The 20,881-nt window shown below is 44.4% G+C and overlaps 1 protein-coding gene across 7 annotated transcripts in view; it reads right to left on the bottom strand.

Moving 5' to 3' along the window:
* Positions 1 to 20,881, bottom strand: part of BACH2 (BTB domain and CNC homolog 2) — a 379,609-nt gene that overhangs the window by 293,712 nt on the left and 65,016 nt on the right. For 3 of the 7 annotated variants that reach the window (XM_013992698.3, XM_013992699.3, XM_084960355.1), the window contains exon 1: positions 8,878 to 9,111. The exons of the other annotated variants lie outside the window; for them this stretch is intronic. The gene's annotated coding sequence lies outside the window, so the exon portion shown is untranslated. Of the gene's footprint in view, positions 1 to 8,877; positions 9,112 to 20,881 lie in introns of those variants that run through there. 7 annotated transcript variants of the gene reach the window in all.

The raw sequence follows: 20,881 nt of genomic DNA on the forward strand, positions 1-20,881 counted from the left end.
GTATTCTAGAAGCCTTCTCTAACAGAACTCAAAGCTGGGGCTCAGGCACTCCTATGGGAGAAAGGCCATGAGGAGGCAGCAGGTTAAAGTTCCCACTGGCTTTTCCACAGAACACACCCTGAGGTCAGCCTGTGGCATGGTCGCCTGTCCCTCCCCTCTTACCATGAAATCCAGCAGAATCAAGAATCAAGAGCTTGTGGGGAAGGAATAAGTGAAGCAATAACAAGATGAACAGGTTTGGGAGAGAAAGGGAGAGAAGGCAACATGATAAGCATCTAGAGGAAAGTCTCCAAATCCAGAGCTGAAGAGCTTGGGAAACCATAGGGCAGATGAGAGAAATAGCCCTAACAATACCCTCCACTGGGAGAAGTAACTGTCATTGGTTGGAGTAATTCATTTGTCTCTAAATATAAAGTCCCAACACCCTTCAGGTAGAATCCTTGTGCAAGATGGGAGACTCTAAGACCATTTTCTACAGACAGTCCAAGCTGTCCATTTCACAATAAGGGGCAGGGTGCTGGGATTAAAGGATACAATGGTGAAGCTGGAAACACCCCTGCCCCTTACTGCAAATACACATACACCTCCCAAGGGGCTATCTCCTGCCTTTCTTCCTGAAGGTCCCTCACCAGAGCGATGCTCCCTGAGGTCCTTCTCACAGGTCCTTCTCCAGGGTTACAGCAGACATGGGGCTCTGGTTCCTCAGGACCTCCATGTCTTTGCCACCCCCAGCTTTAGGCAGCAAATATGCCATAACGTGCCCCCAGAAAGAGGACAAGGTTGGCCTTCCTACCTACAGAGCATGTCACAGAAGACATACAAACCAAGCCAGAAGGATGGCAGCGTCTTGCTACCGAGCCTCATCCGAAGTCTTTTCCCCTAAGGACAGGTGAGGCAATTTGAAAATTAATATTCTGAAACACTAGCCAGCATTTGAGCTAGAGTTTGCCATGCAACTGTGATAAGGAAGAAGATTCTAAAGAAGAGCGATACTGCTGGTAACGCCCAAAACTGCCTTGCAAGCCAGATGGGGAGGAGTTGAGTGCCAAGGGGTAGAGTGTCCACTGCTTTTGAATGAACACTTCTGGCACACATCATGGGGACTTCCTGCACTCATCACATCCTAAGTTGTAATATCTAAGGTTTGGGGCTCTTACTCTATAAAAGATCAATCTTAGTGATTTAGGAATACCTTAATTCAAGTCACAATACAGAAGAGCTCCCAAGAGGGTACCTGGCTCAGGTGACTTCTCTTCCCCGGGTGACTATTTAAACCAGGGAACACAAATTCTGATGCCTATAGGGGTCAAGAAAGAATGAGGTGAGGGACTCATCGGGCCAGAGAAAACAGTGAGGAGTGGGGGGCCCGGAAAGTTTACCATTCACGTGCAGCTTCAGGAAGGGAGGAACGAGGTACATGTCCCCAGAGTTTCTGAGAGTCAAGAAAGTCAAAAAAACCAGAGAGCTTATGTTAAAACTTGGAATTTTTCAATGCTGGCAATCTGTTTTTTGTTTGTTTTGTTTTGTCTTTTTGCTTTTTTTTAGGGCCTCACCCATGGCATATGGAGGTTCCCAGAATAGGGGTCGAATTGGAGCTACAGCTGCCAGTCTACGCCACAGCCACAGCAATGCGGGATTCAAGCTGCATCTGGGACCTACACCACAGCTCACAGCAACACTAGATGCCCAACCCACTGAGTGAGATCAAACCCACATCCTCATACATACTAGTCAGATTTGTTTCCACTGAGCCACAATGGGAACGCCAGGCAATCTATGTTAATACTTTGGAAATCCTGGAGGGGTTGAGTTTGAGGGGTCATGCCATCTATTACTGCACACCTTTCATGTCAATGGGGGATTCTTTGCTTCTTTAAAGTTCCAGGGCTGGCAGCTCCCAGCCTGTCTCCTGACCCCCCTGCAGCTATGCTGCTGTAGCTCCCTGGACATGGTGAGCCCAACAGAAAGAGTGGGCAAAGCAGGGCTCGGGGAGCCACATCAATCTGTCAACTCTGCCTCTTGGTACCAACCTTCTCTGAGTCTCTTCCTTCATCCATAGTTGGGGAAATTCTTCATACCTCCTAGACTGTTTTGAGGACTAAATGGAGTAACATGAAGGAAGTCCTAGATGCACAGGATAAGGCTTCTCCCCTCTTCCTCTCTCCCATTCAGCACCAACACATTCTGTTTGTAATTGTATGTCGGTGTTTATCTCTCAATTAGTCTACTGGATTAGAAGGATTTCAAGGGAGTTGTTTTGTTTGTTTGTTTTGTTTTGTTTTTTTTTTTTTTGCTTTTTAGGGCTGCACTCATGGCAGCTGCTGGCCTACACCATAGCCACAGCAATGATGGATCCAAGCCGTGTCTGCAACTTACACCACAGCTCACGGCAATGCCGGATTCTTAACCCACTGAGTGAGGCCAGGGATTGAACCTGTGTCCTCATGGATGCTAGTTAGATTTGTTAACTGTGGAGCCATGACAAGAACTCCAAGGGAGGAGTTCTTGTCTGTTTCATGTCCACATAACCAGGATCTATCCCACTGACTTACATGCAGCAGGCACTCAATATATGCACAATTTAATTGTAATGTTGCTATGGACCAAACACTTTTGTCCCCCCTCTCCAAATGCATATGTTGCTTTATCTCCAATGTGCTATTTGGAGGCAAGGTCTCCGGGAGGTAATCAGGTTTAGATGAGGTCATGAGGCTGGAGCTCCCATTATGGGATTAGTGCCATTATAAGAAGAGATGCCAGAGAACTCCCATGTGTGCAGGTGTTCTCTTTCTCCCTCCCCCACTCCTCACCATGTGGGTATACAGCAGGAAGTCAGCTGTCTGCAAGAGAACAAACAATAGGCTGGCACCTTGATCTTGAACTTACCAGCCTCCAGAACTGTGAGAAAAGAAAAAACAAACAAACAAACAAACAAACAAACTGCTGTTTAAGCCTCCCAGGCTATGGAATTCCATTACAGCAGGTCAAACTGTTAGGGGCAAATATTTAGGAAGGTCTTCCTTACATTTGGCACCAACTGAGCCTACATCCCCTCTCAGTCTCTCCTCTTCTGATAATTTAATATCAGTATCTGTACCTACTCCTCATTTGGCCAGAATATTTTGAGACTCAATGAAAAAAATGGGTTCAAGTTCAGAATAAAACACTGCAGAGTTTTCTCATGAGAAGTATGGCATGTTTTTTAGGTCAACTGGGTACTATCTGGGTACTCTTTGCATATCTCAGAAGAAAAAAATTAAACCTAAGAGATTTCATCACCCTATTAATAAATAAAGAAGCATGCCTTAATCTTAGCATCCTCAATTCATGTTTGCCAAGAGTGCACGTCACTGCCTGGGGTGTACTTGGTGGCTGGCCAGAGTTCAAGGCAATCCCCAGTCCGTTTGTCCACCTTGGATGGAGAAGGCTGACTTGTATTCACCTAAGACTTAAGATTTACTAACCATGACGTACCCCGTTTTCTTTGATTTTACGCTGAAAGAATCCCAGAGGCCTTCAAACAATCTCAGCTTCCCTCTCCCCTGGGGGGTTTGCTGAACAATTCAGGCAAACACATTTCCTGTGATTTGGTGAGAAACTAAAATAACTCAACAGAAAGCCTAGTCAGTGGGTGACTTTAGAAGGACCCACTGAAAAGGAAGCAAAGACAAGGGAAATCACTATGAAGGTATCTCTTTTTTAATTATTAAAGTATAGTTGATTTACAATGTTGTGCCAGTTTCTGCTGAATAGCAAGGTGACCCAGTCATATCTATATACTTTTTTCTATTATCTTCCATCATGTTTCATCACAAGAGACTGGATATAGTATCTCTGTACAGACACTCAAGGGGACCACCTACCTCTTCAATAAAAGCTTTCCAATTAAGGAATTTAAATATTCTCAATAATACCCTGAGGATAAGCCATAGGACGAGGCAATCGCCTTACTGGGGACACATGGTTACAATCGAAACCTAGCTGCTTAGTGGGCCAGACTGGGAGGGATGCCTTGTTCCTCTGGGAAGAAACATCCATTAATCCTCAGAAGAGAGGAGTTCCTGCTGTGGCTCGGTGGTAAGGAACCCAATTAGTATCCATAAGGATGCAGGTTTGATCAGTAGGTCAAGAATCCAGCATTGCCACAAGTTGCAGCGTAGGCTACCGATGTGGCTCGGAACCTGTGTTGCTGTGGCTGTGGTGCAGGCCAGTAGCTACAACTCCTATTCAACCCCTAGCCCAGGAACCTCCATATGCTGCAGGCGTGGCCTTGAAAAGCAAAAAAAAAAAAAAAAAAAAAAAAAAAAAAGGCCTCAGAAGACAGCTTTCATTTGGCATGATGGGCCCCTGCCAAAAGCAATCTCTGGGATTCATGTTGACCTCTGTTTTCCTGAGGCTTGAATTCTGCGTTTTCCAACACTAGCTTCTCCACCGTGTGGCTTGCTCTTTATGAGGGGGCCCTGTGCCCTAATGTTTGCTTCTACTAGGGCCTGGGGGCTTTCCACGCTCTTGCATCAGTTTAGCATCTACGTCAAAATAACTGAAGTTTCCACATCTCACAGGTAGTGTAACTAGGGACCCCACAGCTATTCAAACAACAGAACACCCGGCCCTGTGCCCCAAACACTCACACTCACAGCTGCACACAGACCCTGGGGATTCACCTTGCTGTGTTTGGCCTACAGTTCCTGTGAGAGCATAAACACCACAGCCCCCAAAGCCCACGGCTGAGTTTGTGGCATCAAAGTTTTCTGGCACCTGGGAATTTTTCTTTCCTGCCTCTGAGCTCACAATGCACTTATGATTTGCTATTCTGGCCAACACACCTAAGAATTTGGGGAGGGGGGGTTGGAGGGGGGTGGAGTGGGGCTGGGGGTTACCAAGGGCCCAGGTGGCACCAGCTCAGTATACCATTCTGCCAGAAGTTCCAGTTTGAGGTGTGCTAAACTCAATTCTGCCATATTTAGTGGTCCCCTCTATGGCCATTTGGCTGTAACTCAGGCTGGAGCCAGAAACATGTTCTTTGTAGCACAGGCTGTCTTATTGTGACTCATGCCTCAACTCTTCCTCGTAGTGGAGTGATGCTGGGTGAGGGTGCACTGAAGGGTCAGGCCAGGCATTAAGAAAGCATCCCCAGCCAGCACGGGCAGTGCAGACACTTACCCCAAGGAAGGAGTCACCTGCCTGCCCTTTCTAGCTAAGTCTATCCCGGGTTCAGGAAGGTGCCTTATGTTACCCTGGCAGTGATTTGGAACTGGACGACCTCCCGATGACGTTTTGGTAGCAAGGGAGAGGCAGAGAGACAAGGCATGAAACCAGAACACAGCCACCTCCCCACACGACAACTGTGGTGTGGAGAGGGGCCGCCCTCTCCAACAGCAGCCAAGAGAACAGCCCCAGAAAACCCTTCCAGCCGCTGACCTGGAGGCCTCGTCCCAGGGGATCCTCTGATCTCATTACAGCAGTCGACACTAGTCCTCACAAAACAAACAGAGGAAATTTATGCCTGCCTTAGCCTGTGGAGAGCTCCACATTCCTGGCTTAACGAGAGTTCCAGCTTCGGAGACCACAGCCACTGGGATGGGAGGATGTCTGCTTCGATCCAAAGAAAGAACTGTGGTCGTGCCTCTTACCCTCTTTCTGGGGCTGCAGAGGAAGGCGGTGAGCCTGGAGGGAGCCACTGAACTGGGGGCCCAGGACTCTGCTCAGGTCTCTAAAGACAAGTTCCCTTTCTTCTTATGTCAGCACCCCCAGACGCAGTCAGTGGGGGCCATTTCTTCTGGAACAGCCCTGGGAAAGCGCAGCCTTGAAGAGTTCCACCTGCTAAGGCCGGAAGCCCAAGAGAGAGGCTGTCCTGTGTAACCCAACTCCAGGTCATCTGGTGGGAACTTTTTTTTTTTTTCTCCGAAAGTAGCCTTGCTTGAGCCTTGGAAAACTTGATCTAACTCGGGGTTTCCATTTTTAGAATAAATGGCAGGAGGGAAAGTGTTCAGGACGTAGAGGGTGAACTTCCAAACCAAAATAAGAACAGAGTGGGGGGTGATCTCACCTCTGCTCGCTGCCCCCCACCAGGAGACACCTGCCATGAATGTAGACATTCTTGATTGTTACAACTGGGGGAGAATAGCATCTAGCAGGTAGGGGATAGGATCTTGCTAAACATCCTACCAGGCACAAAACAGCTTCCACAATAAGAACTGTCTGCTCTAAAATGTCAACAGTGCTGAAGCTGAGAAATCCCGATGGAGAGGGGACACTGGAGGACGATGGTAGATTTAAAATAATGACCATTCTTCATCATATGACAATAGTGTTGACATCACGCTGTCCAAATGTGCACAAATCACCACCACAAAAATGTATCAGTTCTCTTTTGAAGCGAAATAAATGAAAACTGTGTTGTAACCTTGCAGTCGGATCACTGAAGCTGCCTAGAAAACAGTGGAGCAGTTTCAATTTTAGACGGTTCGTCAGCACCGTCGTGAGTGCTGTGTTCACTCCAGGTTAAGGTGTGATCTGCGTGCTTACTGTCATAATTCAGAGGTGACTACTGACGGAAGGAATTCATGAGCTCACTTGCATGATCACCATAACCACACATGTAACCTGAGCAGATCTCGGTCTGGGAAAAAAAATGGCAGAATGTTTCAACTTTCAAAATACCAACAAAATATGAGGAACCGTGGTGATGTTGACCTACATTCTGGGGAAGTTTAAAAAACAGCTGCATGCGAGGGCCTAAAACGCAGAACTGCCCAAAGGTATCCTGATGAAAATAATCATGGTGCATATTTTGAAATGCTTCCATTTCTAACATTCTGTACCTGGTTCAAAATATGCCCTTTCCTCAACACAGCCTACCCTTTAACACATCTGGTGTAAGAATGTATATTCTGATAACGCAGTCATCATTCTCTCATGAACTCTTTGATTTCCGCAAAAGAAGGAAAAATCCCCATCGAAGCACAGCTCATGCATGCAAGCAAATCTGAAGCAGGAGGAAAAGAATTTCATGAATGAGCAGGAGACAGTTTTTTTTTTTTTTAAATGGAATGTTTTAAACGCTTGTGGTATAAACAGTAAACAAAACTGATTCACTAAATGTTAATACTGTTTACCATGATGTAAGAGTTGGGTTTTTTTTTTTTTTTTGTTTTTTTTTTTTAATGTTCCAGAAGCAAGAGGGAAATGAATACCTCAGTAGGGAAAAATGATACCTTCCTTGGCATTTCAGAACCATTGCTCAACGCCTCTTGAGCAAGGAAGCCATCGTAATGACTTTATTTTACCTACCGCAATTATGGGGCACCTTGGAGCAATTCTCCACCGTATCCCACTTTCCTCCCTCCACTCCAGCCCTGCTAAATCATCTCTGGAAACCATTAACCGAGAGTCCTGTTCCAATTTTCCTCTCCTCCCTCGCCTTGCTGCCTCAGTCATGCTGGAGTCAGGACAAAGCCAACTTGTGTTACATCACAGAGCAAACTCATTTTCTGTAAACCATCTCACTGGTCGTTTACCGCTACTGGAATCCAAAGCTGTCAACAGTGTGGTCTTTGTTTGGTGGGTGTTGCTTGAAAACTTAAGGAAAAACAAGAAAGTTTTCCCCACTCCCCCTTCCTCTCGTTTAAATACAGGCCAGTGGTTGGAGGTGGCTCTGCAGCCTGGCTCCACCCCGCTGTGTAAACTAGACATTACCTTATACACAAATGATCTAGGCATTCCTCAGTCTAGCTGCCTGGCTGCGCATTCCTCTGCTCCCCAGCACACACTCCCTGCCTTCCCCTCCTCTTTCCTCTGCCCCCACCCTCCTCTTTTCTTTCTCTCTCTTTTTTTTTTTTTTTTTTTTTTTTTTCAATTTCCACTGCCTCACTGTGTTTTTGTGTAAATGATCTCACATGACTCAACAAATCCATCTGCCTGAAGCTGGCCAAGTCTGGAGCCCTCCCAGGAGGGAGGAGAAGAATTGCTTTGTGGAAAGGACCTGGAGCGCTGCCCTTGCTCTGGCTCGAATTACCCGCCTGTCAGGCCTGACGGATTTGGCTAAAAATAAAAGGAAGCGGGCCGTGAAAAGCAGATGAATGGGCTCAGCAGTTCCTTAGATAACACGGGCCTGCTGTTGCCCAAAGCTCCCCAAACAGCAACTTCAAATGCGGGGCTTGTGAGGGCAGGGATGGGGCATCCAGGTGAAAATGGGGGGGACAGCGCCTGGGTCTGAGATTTCTTCCCCGAGGACGTACGTGTCTGTGTGTGTGTGTGTGTGTGTGTGTGTGTGAAAGAGAGAGAAGGAGAGAGACAGACAGAGAGAGAAAGAGACACTCATACAAAAAGGTCCTTAGAAAAACAGTAGATTTAGTGGAGTGAAGGCTTGGCTCATTAAAAAGAAAAGGAAAAAAAAAAAATGCTGTTTCCACTACAAAATTACCCTTCTCCCCACCTCCCAGCACCAGACATTTGAAGCCTCCCTATGAGGTCACTTCTGCATTCAGAGCCAGCAAAGAACTCAAAGTCTTTCTTGTGAGTGGCTGCCCGGCGCCCGCCCGCAGTGGGTATTAAGCACTTAGGTTGGCAATGTAATGACACACTGTAACAATCTGTAATATGAAGCAGTCAGCAAAGCCCTGGCTCGGGAAGCTGTTTCTCCCGACCATTAACCATATGTTTGGCTCCCCAGCTAGCCGAGCGAGCCTGGTTCCAGCTCACCATCTGGTTTCTATCCACACAAGCGACTGCAAAGCACAGACCATCTCCCTCCGGAGCCCTGTGTTTCTTTTTCTCTCTTTTCCGTTCTGCCCTTCCCGTTGCTGCCTCCCAGCTCCTTTAGCTCCCCCTGCTAAAGAATTCTCTGCCATTCATCACGTGCAAAGAAAACTTTACCTGGCGCGGCAGCAGCAGAGCCATTAAGAATGCACAGCTGGATTGTAAACACGCCAGAGGACCGGTTACCATCCGCGTCAGTCCCACGCGGTCCTACCCCCTTCCTCATCTCCTATTGAGTGCAGACACTTGATCCAGGATGTTAAAAATAGGTACATTCTTGACAGATCCAGGGGTTGTTGTGATGTCCTTCACACTCACTCCATATTCTGGGAGTGGGGCTTTAAAACACACACGCGCACGCACGCACACACACACACTCCTGAGTTTGTCTCTGCATTCAATCTGCATGACATCAGTCTCACACAGATGACATACTGGCTGCAAATAACCAAGTCAACCAAAGTCTCTATTCCTTTCTCTGCCCTAAAGAATTTGATCCCCAGCGTGTGTTTTTTTCTTTCCCCCTTTTCCACCTACAGAGCCCAAACTGAAAGAGATGACGCTTCAGAAGAATAAGCACCCATAGGCATTTTCGACTAATTGATAATTTGCAAAATTTAGGCTCATTCACATCAGCATTTTAATAGTGTCCAGTAATGACAAGGCTATCGGAATTCAGACGCTTTTTTTACAGCACCTCCAAAGTATTTATCCCAAATTTCCTCCTTTACCCAATTTCAGGTATCTTATAACTTCTTAAATATTTAAGACGAGATAGTTGATAACGAGAAAATGGTTAATTTTCCTCCCATACCCACAAGAAGTATGTATTACCAGCTATTTTTATTAAACTAGTAAATTAAAGTTAATTCTTTCCCAAATCTTCTATTTATTTATTTATTTATTTATTTTTGTCTTTTTAGAGCTACATCCAGGTACATGAAAGTTCCCAGGCTAGGGGTCTAACTGGAGCTATAGCTGCTGGCCTACACCACAGCCACAGTAACACCACAGCTCACAGCAACACCAGATCCCACTAAGCGAGGTCAGGGATTGATCCCACATACTCGTGGATACACGTCAGGTTCATAACGGCTGAGCCACAAGGGGAACTCCTCTTTTTCACGTCTTACCAAAAAAAAAAAAAAAAAAAAAAAAAAAAAAGCTTGGTTTCTCAAATACCAAGAACAAAAGGAAGAATATCATTAAAAAGTAATTTAGCAGAGTGTCAGATTTTATCAATGCGGTGGAGCTGTCAGGGGAGTATTGTTTATTCAGGCTAACAAGGGTGCCAGAAGGCCATTACCTGAGCAGACTTCCTACACCCACTGCCCTTGTCAGCCCTGGTCTCTAGGATCTGAAGTAGGTCTTTGTTAGCTACTTCTACCAACAAGGGACATTAAAATTCTGCTACATGCAAGTTTCAGAGAACGATGGAAAAGGAACTTTCCTTTTCAGAAGCCTCAAATTACTGTCCACAGAAGATGGGTTCAATGAAATGCTGTTTCTGACCCCCGAATCATAGTACAAACTGAGGATGAATTACCTTTACTCACAACAGCATTCGTAGAAAGAAAGAAAAGTGATCAATTCACAGCTTCAACGTGTTCACTCTACCTGACTCCTTAAGCACCGTGGAAACAATTTATTACAAGGTACTTATACTTTTGATAAATACTGGAGCCCCCAGCCCAGTTATACCAGGATCCCTGTGGGTGGGCCTGGGCAGCAGAAGTTTTGAAAGCTTCCTAGCTGTAGCTACTGAGCAGCCAGAGTTGAAAAGCCTTGCTTGTTGTGAACTTGCATGATGCTAGAAATCACCTCATCAAAACCCAAATGAAACCTTTGGAATGGAAATGAAATTTAGGATTAGAACAGGGGATTTCAAACTTGTTTAGAGGTGAGGTTTTTTGTTTGTGTTTTTGTTTTTAGGGCCACACCTACAGTTTATGCAAGTTCCTGGGCTAGGGGTCAATTGGAGCTGCAGCTGTTGGCCTACACCACAGCCACAGCAATGCAGGACCTGAGCCACATTTGTGACCTATGCCTTGGCTTGTGGCAATGCAGGGTCCTTAGCCACTGAGCGAGGCCAAGGATCAAACCCACATCCTCATGGACACTATGTCAAGTTCTTAACCCACTGAGCCACACTGGGAACTCCCAGAAATGAACTTTTCAATCAAACAAAATCATATATGAAATCCCCATAAACAAAAGAGCAGAAGTGGTCATTTTTATGCCATTTTATACTCTGCACACACATCAGTCTACCCAATATCCATGGATGCCAGAAATTCAAATGTATAATTTTTTTAAATTGCTATAAGTCATCTAGTGAGAACAAAGAGACCATTTTATGGAACACAAAAGTCTGAAATTAGGGTTATGGTTGAGAGGTCCAGTGCTGTCCACCTCAGCATCCAATTTTTTGCATGGCCAATAGTTCACGTGATCAAGGCTGGGTGCATGTGAAAATAACAGTGTGTGCAGTAGGATGAAATTAATTCATACAGTACTTTAATAAATGTCAATTAAATATCTAGTACACACCAGGTACTGCCCTCAGGGGTCACTGGAGGAATAAACTGTAGCCTTTTCCCTTGAGAAGCCTAGTTAAGAAGACACCGCATGGCAACATGGCAAGGGCAGTGCAATAATGGATGTGCCAAGTGCTTGTTGAGGGGAGAAAGGGCTCATTCTGTCTGTGGAAATGGGGCCTAACTTGGGACAATTAAATCAGGCCCTAAAAATCTGAGTAGGAATTTTATAGTTAACAAATTTTATAGTTAACCAACAAAGTTTTATAATTAACAAAGAAAGGAAAGGAAAGTTCAGAATGAAGGAAGAGAATGTGGGGAAAAAAATGCCACCAACGCCTGAGTATAAGCAGGCTTGGCAAGTTCTGGGGTTATAAGAACTTCTGAGGAGGGCAGGAAGGGCTGGGATTTGAGGCTAAAGAGGGATCTGAGGCCAAGCTTCTATGAGATTTTAAATGTCAGGACACAGCTTAGACCAGCACTGACCAACAGAAATTTAAGGTGAACCACACACATCATTTCAAATGTTCTAGTAGTCACATTAAAAAAAAGGAATTCCCACTGTGGTATGGGGGTTAAGGAGCCGGTGCTGTCTCTGCAGTGGCTCTGGTCGCTGCTGAGGTGCGAGTTTGATCCTCGGGCCCAGTGCAGAGGGTTAAGAATCCAGTGTTGGTCACGGTTGTGGCTCAGATTTGATCCTGGCCTGGAAACGTCCACACACCATAAAAGAAACATGAAGAATTAATTTTAATGATATGTTATTTAACCCAAGGGACCTAAAATATTACCATTTCGACATGTAATCAATATATAAATTATTAATGAGATATTTTATATTTTTTTCCTACTACGACTCTTTATAATAGAGCCTGGGCTTTATACCTATAACACATCTCCGTTTGGACTGACCACATTTTAAGCGCTCAAGAGCCACATGTGGCCAGTGGACACTGCCCTGGACAGCACAGGTCCACCCCCGATCCTGCAGGTGCAGACCAAAGAACTTGCTGGTGTGTGTTACAAGGAGACAAGAGTGGCAACAATGTGGAGGAGCAGAGAGAGGACTGGGTATGGGAGAGCCTGGCAAGGCTGCATCTATGGTCCAGGCCAAGGAAGAAGAGAAGGATGAAGCTTGGAACCAGGACAGTCAACCTGGCACAGCAATGGGATGTCAGGCAAGAATTCAGAAACCTTTACATAACTGTGCATAAGGGATGAAGAGGAGAAGGAACCATCCAATATGTTTTTAATGCTAAAATTTGTGCTCAGTGGGAAAAGCCACTGATTATGTATTTAATATAAGGTGCCACTGCTCCTTCCAAGCTCACGTCCCGCAGCCCTTTAATCCAATGCCATTTACTGAACGTTTAATGTTAAATGAATAGGACACCCCCCCCCATGTGCCAGGCAATGGCAGGCACTGACATGAATGAGACACAATTCTTCCTTTCATGGGGCTCAGATAAAGTGTGGAAAACAAAACAGCAAATGACAACAAAGTGTTAAATGTATTGGTAGAAGGGTGTGAAAAGAGGTCTACAAAAGTTTCCATAAAATGCACATAACTATGTCCTATAATATATTCAGTGGCACTTTTGAGATAGGAGGAAGTGGGGCTTTCATGTATCAGTGGGCTTATGAACTGACTTTGAAATGTCCATTGACAGATGAATGGATAAAGATGATATATATATACAATGGAGTATTACTCAGCCATAAAAAAGAATGAAGTGATACATTTGCAGCAACATGGATGGACCTGGAGATTATCATACTAAGTGAAGTAACCCAAAGACAAATATCAGATACTATCATTTATATGAGGAAACTAAAAACAAATGATACAAATGAACTTATTTACAAAACAGAAATAGACCCACAGACATAGAAAACAAACTTATGGTTACCAAAGAGGAAAGATTAGGGGGAGGGATAAAGTAGGAGGTTGGGATTATCATATAGATAACCAAAAAGGATCTACTGTATAGCACAGGGAACTATACTCAATATTTTGTAATAACCTAGAAGGGAAAAGATGTGAAATAGAATTATATATATACACATACATATATATAGACATCCACATATGCTCACACATATACGTGTATCTATATATACATGCATACATGTGTGTACACAGGTACGTATGTATACACGTGTATGTATATACAAAACTGAATCACTTTGCTATACACCTGAAACTAACACGACCCTGTATATCAACTATCCTTCAATAAAAAAATAAAACTGATGCAGTACACAATTTACTTCTGTTTGCATTTGGTTGCGCTATATTAAGAAAACCTTATATTCATACGTCACTATAGGTATGACCTGCTGTCTAAATCATTGCTCTCTAAACTCAGGGACCAAACAGATTCAAATAAATTTTCAGATGAATCTCTTCCTACCTGCTATTCTTATTACTTACTATCTGAAACTCAGATACCAAATTGACATGAATAACACGGTGTCCTTTGCTACTGGAATTCATTCTGGGAAATTTCCATATTCAGATTTTGGAAATGAGTGGACTGGGACAGTAGGGAACAGTTATAAGAACAATTATATTGGAAATGATAGCAGTTCTTTAGCAGTTCACTCTGTAATCTCATCATATGCCCCAAGCTAACCTAAAAGCTTGAAAAAAATGCAGTCGTTAAGATTTTTTAATTTCAAATTTTAATTACTAATGATAATCTGACCATTACTTTAATAATTAGTCAAGGAGCACCCTCTGTGTAGAGTGGGGATATAGGACCCTAAAACAGAAGAGATGTCACTAAGTGATGGGTTGACTTACCATAGAGCTGGCCATTATCCACACAGAGGCCTACACCCTACAGAGGCTCCCCAGCCCTGCCAAGTATGCTGCATATATCTAGCAGGGGGAATTTGCTTGTTCAATTTATGATCACGCTGGAATCTGAAAAACACTGGTACAGACTTCCTTATCAACGACTCATGTATAATAAGTTCAAATATATAAGCCAAAATAGCATAAAACACTTAATTTCAAGGTTAATTTGACAGTCCAATTTAATGCGTCGGTGGTCCCAATGTGTTAAAATTTGGTATGTAACACGTTGAAGTGTGCAGGTTTTAAAATCATGGTCATAAAAATTGTTCAAAATATATTAAAGTGCTAATTAAACACTTGCACGGCCCCTCAAATATTCCCAGGGAACATCTACAGAACAGAGTTTGAAGACTCTTGGTGCAGGGCCTTTGAGGACAAAATGTAAACGCAAGAGCAAGACTCAGGTGCCCCTACTCCTTAAGGACCATCAAGTTATTCCCAAACTTTTCCCAGGGAGAAGATATCATCCCTCATTATCCTAAAAGCGGGGAAGCTGAGAAACAAAACTCTAGAACACATTTTAAGATTCTCCAGTAAATTAGAATTAAAGAGGCTAGGACCCAAATCTGAGACACACCATTCACTTTGCAATGTTGCTCATCCACTAATTCACTCAGCAACGTTTACTGACCACCTACTGTGCCAGGCACTGTTCTGAGACTTGGGATACATCAGTGAAGAAAACAGACAAAACCCTCCATCAGGGTGAAATCTAGAGTCTAGTCGGGGGAGACAGATAAAAAACACAAATAAGAAACATAATAAATAAGTTCTTTTTGTTATAAGGTGATAGGTGCAACAACAACAAAAAACTGACTAGGGTCAGAGGAATTGGAAATGGGAAGGAAGAGGAATGCTGAAATTTTAGATAGGATGGTCAGGGCGGGTGAGAAGGTAAAAATGAATCAAGAGCTCGCATGAATCCTGGGCAGGCCCTCGGGAATGTGTGTGTGTGTGTGTGTGTGTGTGTGTGTGTGTGTGTGTGTGTGTGTGTGTGTGTGTGTGTGAAGTACAAACGTTTGCATTTACTGGAAGATGCAGTGAAGTTTGGATAAGGTGTTCATCCATTTGACTTGCCATTAAGAAACCTCCCTTGGCCTCATGGCATGTCCCTATTTCTCTTGATCAGAGCAGTGAAAAATATAATCTGTGAAAAATTTTTTAAAAGTAGAGCACGTTCTACGAAGAAAACAGCACTCTCTAAAGTCCTGATAAGCAGATTCTACACACACATTCCACAGTCTGCTTTATCCCTCAGCCACGTCCCACCCACACTCAGCCCCCAGGCGGCCAGAGCAGCAAATATGCACCAGCTCACACTCCTGTGAAACAATGGGGTCTTTCAGGCCTTACAATCTTGTGAAGAAACAGGCTGAAACGTCATGGGAAAAATTAGGAAATATCGGAGGAAAACAGCTCACAAAGTGAGGGGTGGAACCACTTGCTCACATGTTCTAATTCCTGAACAAAGAGAAACAACCGTGACAGCCCCCTGCCTGCTCTGACCCTTCCATTTCAAAAGAGAAGCGTCCTAACCCCCTTTTCTCTTCTGGGGGAATTACAGCAGCAAGACGGGGACAAGACAGCAGAGTGAGAAAATTTTCAGCCAAAAGAAGCAGAGTTCATTTCAAAAGCTTTCCCCTCAAGAAAAGCATAAGAACCAACCCAAACTCCCTGTCTTGTTCAGTGATCCACAGCACCATCACAATTACAGACCAATTGGACTTCAACCACTACACAAAGGAAAACAGAACCTCCTTCTACTATATCTTATTTTTTAACTCTTCCAAAGTATTCTTGCTCTGAAATCTCACCCTGACTCCACCTCGGCCATCCTTCCTTATCACCTGCCACACCCAGTGTATACCTTTCCCACCAGCCTAGCCCAATTCCCCATCTCCCGGTCTTTGCTAAAAGCTGTTCCACTTGCAAATTACCTGCCTCTTCTTACCCACTGAACATCTCATATTGTCTTAAAAATCCCAGTTTAGGAGTTCCCGCTGTGGCAAAGTGGGTTAAGAATCCAACTGCAGCAGCTTGAGTCACTGTGGAATCGAGGGTTAGACCCCTGGCCCTGCACAGTGGATTAAAGGATCCAGCATTGCTGCAGCTATGGTGTAGGTTTCAGCTGTAGCTCAGATTCAATCCCTGGCCTGGGAACTTCCATCTGCCATGTGTGAGGCCATTAAAAAAAAAAAAAAAAAATCCCATTTTAAGACCTGGTACCTACTGCAAAATGCATTTCCAGGCTAATCAAGAACATTTGTAAACTTGTCAACAAATATACCCTTCTGCTTTAATAATCTTTATAATCCAACTATATTTTCCAGTAGATAAGTTAATCTGACTTTTTTAAACTCTCCGAGGAGAAAATCTGAGTCAATTCTTCCTTACGTGATCCCCAATTTGCACTATATTTCTCTTCGTAAGATTTTATCAACTGTTAAGCACAGCAGGCATGTCGGCTGTCTCCCATTAGTGAGTCTGATGGTCAACTGTCTTGGGAAAAGACTTGTAAGTGGTTTATTATTATAAAGTATTATGTGGTAAAGGTGTTTATTTGACTCTTGGAAGAAAAAAGGAATGTACGATAAAATCATAAAAATGTTTTAAAATGTAGAACAATTTCAAAAGAAATACATCTCATAATGAAAATAAGGGAGTCTGATGAGGCTGAAACCCTTGCAAAAATTACCTCACAGACAAGTTGCCAGATTAGGGCCTAAGCATAAGAACCCCACCTTTGAGGAGGAGTTCCTATTGTGGCTCAGTGGCTAACGAACCCAACTAGTATCCATGAGGATGCAAGTTCGATCCCTGGCCTCACTCAATGGGTTAAGGATCCAGCATTGCTGTGAGCTGTGGTGTAGGTTGCAGATGAGGCTCGGATCTGGCATTGCTGTGGCTGTGGTGTAGGCCCACAGCTGTAGCTCCAATTAGACCCCTAGCCGGGGAACCTCCACATGCAGTGGGTGCAACCCTAAAAAGACTAAAAGCAATAAAATAAAATAAATTTTAAAAAGAACCATCTTTGGGGAGAAACCATCATTTGACAGTGTGGTAGAATTTTGAGTCAGGAAGTGAACCGAGCAGAATTAAATGCAAATTAATCATGTTGCCTAAAATGCAAAAGAGGACAGTGGGGAGACATTATCAGAGTTAAAAAGTGAGTCCAAGCCACAGAAGTGACTCCATAGTCAACACTTTTGTGAACTCACAAACCAAGTTCTTAAGCCACTGGTTTGCACTCTGCTGCCCATCAGAATCACCTGGAGCACTTTTCAAAATCACATTGCATACAAATAAAATCAGAATGTCTGTGGTGGGAGCCAGGCATCCATGGCATTTAAAGATCCCTATGTGGAGTTCCCGTTGTGGCTCAGTGGTTAACGAATCCGACTAGGAACCTTGAGGTTGCAGGGTTCCATCCCTGGCCTTGCTCAGTGGGTTAACAATCCGGCATTGCCGTGAGCTGTGGTATAGGTCACAGATATGGCTCGGATCCCACGTTGCTGTGGCTCTGGCATAGGCTTGGCAGCTACAGCTCCGACTGGACCCCTAGCCTGGGAACCTCCATATGCCGTGGGAGCGGCCCTGGAAAAGGCAAAAAGACAAAAAATAAAAATAAAAAAATAAAGATCCCTAGGTGATCCAATGTGCATCCAGGTTTTAGAAGCCCTGTTCCAGACTCTACAGGTAGAGCACAAGAAGTGACATGAAAGGTGGTGATGGTGATGAGTCCTGGTCAGTTGACACTGCTGTCAAGTGGCAAGGTGCTATTCTGGTTCCTCTCCTTCGATGATCATAATCTAGTCTATTACACAGGCCCTAAATGAACTTGAGGCTTTGGGATTTAGATGAGGAAAGGGATACCTGACATGATGGTAGGTACAGGATGGTAGGCAAAGGTCCTGAGAGCAACAGTAACAATTGGAATACTGCTTGTCATGGCATCTGGGGGCTCAGCTTTAGAGGAAGCAGCCTGGATGCCAGGCCTTGGCCAGTCATCTGCTCACACTCCCCAGCTTCCGGACCCTAGTGTTCTCTCAGGGCAGTGGTGCCAGCATACCCAGGACAGACGGCAACCCCAGAGATTCTGACTGGTCTGGAATGGAGTCCAGGATCTGTATATTTTAAAAGCTCCCCAGGTGACTGATGTGTCACCTGAGTGTGGAGAACCACCACACAGTAGAGCTTATTAGAAAGTGCTCTGAGGCCATACCCCTTGGGTTCAAATCCCTGCTCTGTTAATTAGCTATGGCTCGGTTCCCTTAACTGTAAAAACAGGGCTCTTTGACAATGCCACTTCTGCTGTGAGGCTTACTGGATCATAGCATCCAATAACTTCATTGGATTATTGGGAGGATCCAGCAAAATGCCTGGAACATAGCAAATGCCTGGAACATAGCAAATGCTCCACTTTATATGATCACACACATACATGTACATGCATTTGTCACTAGATTAAGCGGCATATGTATGTAAAGTGTGTAGCACTGTCTCCATATAGCAGTGCTCAGTAAATATTAGCTAAGCTGATGCTGACGATGGCGGTAGTGGGAAAACTTCCTGTAACTGGCTGTCTTCTGTTTGGGATTTCATCTTCTCCTCATTGCTTGGCAGCCTCTGCTTTAGAAATAAAACCTAAACTATATGGGGATAGGGAACCCTTTTGTTCTCTCTCTCTCTCTCTTCATTATTTGGAGGTCCACCCACCAGGGAAGGGTAGTTCTGCTGCAAAGTGATGATGGAAATGTGGGCTTAATGGCAAAGAAGAGAAATGGGGCGACCTGCCCTCCCCACATGATGATGGGCAACAGAATTGACAGCCAGAGGAAGCCCAACGTCCTCATTTCCCGGGGGGAACCCAGAGTGGAAATGTGCTTTGTCCAAGAGCACACTGTTTGTGGCAGAACTGGGATCTGATTTCAGCACAGAGCCCTTTAGTTTCCTGGCGGCGTCCGCTGACCATCCCCCATGACAAGTATGTCTGGGAGGCATACAGTCACAGAGATGTGGTACCCGTGGCCAAGGCCAGCGTGAGGGCTAAGGAACGTGATGCCCTGTTTTCCAACCACTTCCTTCCTCACTCTGCCCAATTGCCTTCCCTGATCCAAATTCCACACCCTACAGGCCATTTCCGGCTGAGATGGAGGATATAGAACGCTAGAAAGCAGCTGTGCTTTGCTTTGTGGCCAAATTGTTTTCTCGGGGATGTTCAGTTCCAATTTTATAACATAAGACCATTATACAAAAGGTTGAATTTCCCAACATTTCATTTACACAGAACTGTTCAGGGGTGTACATATATTAAAGGATACGTGCATAGTTTTTATCCACTGACCAAGGACAGGAAATCCTGTCTTCCAGCTGCTGAGTCTCAGACCACTCCGTCTGAATATACTTGCTGACAAATGCGACCTTGTCCAGGTTCTGAAGAATTAAAATACTCCCTCCATGTCATTTCTACTTGACCCGAGCAACATGACCAAACTGCACATTCAAATACCTCTTAGTAAAGGTACAACATTCACGTCGTTACCCATCCAATCCAGTGACCCTGGGCTGGAACCTAATCCAAAAGATTACAAAGCAACATCCTGATGCGTTGTCATGGCAACCCCTAGATGTCAGCTATCCCCTGTCCCAGGGCTGTAAATTCTCATTTTTAGTCTACTCATATCCTCCTATTTCATGTATAACAACCAACTCAAATGCAATTTGATATGTCAGCTGCTAAACATAATAAGAGATGCCACTTGCTATTACAGCCAATAATAAAAGATTTCTAGTTGGCTTCTGTTTCCAAAGGTACAGCAAATCACTGTGTATTCTAAGTCCATTGGACTAGTCCTCAAAGAGAGGCTATTTAGCCAGACCTCCTCCATTTTTACTTAATTAGTCAATATTTAAGAGAGCCTTGGAGATGAAAAGAACTCTGGTGAAAGCTCGGCATTATTATTTTCTGAACAGGAGGAAATGCACTGATCTTTCAAACTTTCAAAAGACACAGTATTTTTGATCCAAAAGAGAAAACAGACACACACACACAAACCCTGACTGTGATCCAAGGCTTTCAAGGGCACAAATATACAAGGGTGCCTTGCAAGACCTTTAATTCTTTATAACTGGAAAAGAGAGAAATTCATATTATTAAAATCTAGGTAATGCAACATCTTGTTTTAATCGGCAGTTTTGTTATAGCCTTAATTGTTGAACTTCTAGGTGCCCCCCCCCCCAGTAAGTCAGAATGTGACTGTATTTGGAGACAGAGCCTTTAAAGAAGTATCTAACATTCAAAGAGGTCACTAGGGTGGGCCCTAATCCAATATGACTGGTGTTCTTACAAGAAGAGGACATCGGGACACAGATGCAGGAAGAGGGAAGGTCATGTGACCTTCAGCCATCTACAAGCCACGGAGAGCCCTAGCGGCCCTAGCGAACGCATACAAGTTTCCTCCCCTCCTGCTCTGTGGCAATTCACCAAGAGTGGCTTTATCTCGGGTGTAATGGGGTCGAACTTTCCCCTGCAGGTCTCTCTCCCTGTCTGCCTTCGCCTGGGCCCCAGGTGGGGTTCACTAACCACACACAGGGGCAGGCTGAGCTCTAAGATCTGTCTTGAAATTCCCACTAGCTCAGGAAGCTTTAAAGCCACCTCTGCACCTCGCAAAGCTGATGGCTAGAGTTGTGTGTTTATTTTTATTTTCCCTGCTTATTGTTCAGC

Source organism: Sus scrofa, chromosome 1 (genome assembly GCF_054392235.1).
Source record: "Sus scrofa isolate SSC_HxYL_T2T_F1_AM1 chromosome 1, Sscrofa_HxYL_maternal_Yorkshire_Landrace_v2.0, whole genome shotgun sequence".
Taxonomy (NCBI): Eukaryota; Metazoa; Chordata; class Mammalia; order Artiodactyla; family Suidae; genus Sus; species Sus scrofa.